Source organism: Aquarana catesbeiana, linkage group LG01, assembly GCF_042186555.1.
Source record: "Aquarana catesbeiana isolate 2022-GZ linkage group LG01, ASM4218655v1, whole genome shotgun sequence".
Lineage (NCBI taxonomy): Eukaryota > Metazoa > Chordata > Amphibia > Anura > Ranidae > Aquarana > Aquarana catesbeiana.
In genome coordinates this window covers 105,829,529-105,830,813 of record NC_133324.1, presented here as the reverse complement: position 1 = coordinate 105,830,813, position 1,285 = coordinate 105,829,529, and the positions used below count along the sequence as shown (strand labels likewise).

The following is a 1,285-nucleotide window of genomic DNA, read 5'->3' as shown; positions in this document are numbered from 1 at the left end:
AAGATAGGTAGGTCATCAGGGGTGCGTAGGAGATATTGTTTCCCATTAAAGGTAGCCTGGACCGCAAAAGAAAATTTCTATCTATAAGGTTTTCCCTTTTCCCTTAGTACATCCAAGAGAGGTCTGACAGCGCTCCTATTGAGCGTTATGGGAGAGAGGTCTTGGAAAAGTTGTATAGTGACATCATTGGCAGTATCATAGCCAATGAGGTTCAACTGAGGCGTGATTATTGCTAATTGCTTCTCGGCCTTTTGGCGAAGATCAAGTGTAGTATCTATTCTTATCAGTTTCCAGGAGGTGGCGCTTGCTTCCGTCCCTGATCTATGGCGAAATAGAGATGGGATTGCGGTTGCTATGCAAAACCTGCTGGAGTGAAGGTGACCTGGAGCGGTTTGTAGCCGAAAGGGAAGCCTTCTGATGGGGATGGAGAACCACGAGATCTGAACCGGAGGGTCGGGATCCTGGCCTTCTGGCCTGGATTGGGGCAGATCTAGCTCCGGACAGTTATTCGGGAGAGAACGCTTACTTCCCTCTTACGGGGGGAGGGGAGTGGTTAGTACTTCCCGAACGTAATTAGGAGGGAGCGATGGGAGCGACGGCAGAGCCTGATAAAGGACTCTTTCTGGCTTCCTGATCTCCATATCCTTTCTGCCTGTGGTGGGGTCTGCTGTGGTCTGGGCTGGGGGGTTGGGGCTTTTTCGAAAAGCCAGTGGTGAATGTGCCCCTGAAGTGGCAGTTCAGGGGTGCCGTATAGTCACGGTGTGAAAACACTTGATTTTATGGCACCATGGTCACTTCACCACAACACACGTTTTTCGCACCTGCCTCTTGGGCCGGGCCTTTTGGCCAGGACCAGGGGAAATTTTTATGCCTGGCCGGAGGGCCGGCCATTGTATAGCACAATGGCCACTTTCACTCACCCATCTCACTATCTTCCCCACTCTTTCTTTTACCCCTGTTTGTCACCTTTTTGTCTTTTTTTGGTTGTCTTTGTATACACGTTTTGTCACTGTGTGGCGAGTAGGGTGTGGGTCCTCGGGCCTACTCTGAAAGTCTTGGGAGGGGGTGGACATAGGCCTTTTGGCTTGGTTCGCCCTCTCCTTTGAGGGGTCTCTCTTCGGGAGAGCCCCACTGTACTTGGGTTGGTCTGCTTCGGCAGTCCTTCCAGTTGTGGGGGTCCGCCTGGTTTCGGCCAGATGGACCCTTTGTCTGAGTACCTCAGTCCCTGTCTGGAGCCTAACGCCCCGGGGGATCAGGGTAAGGTCCTTCCCTAGTGGAGGACTCT

General features: G+C 52.3%; 1 pseudogene; it reads left to right on the top strand.

Annotated features, from left to right (window-relative positions):
- Window positions 1–235: 235 nt before the first annotated feature.
- Window positions 236–368, top strand: LOC141124441 (U2 spliceosomal RNA; annotated as a pseudogene).
- The last annotated feature ends 917 nt before the right edge of the window (window positions 369–1,285 follow it).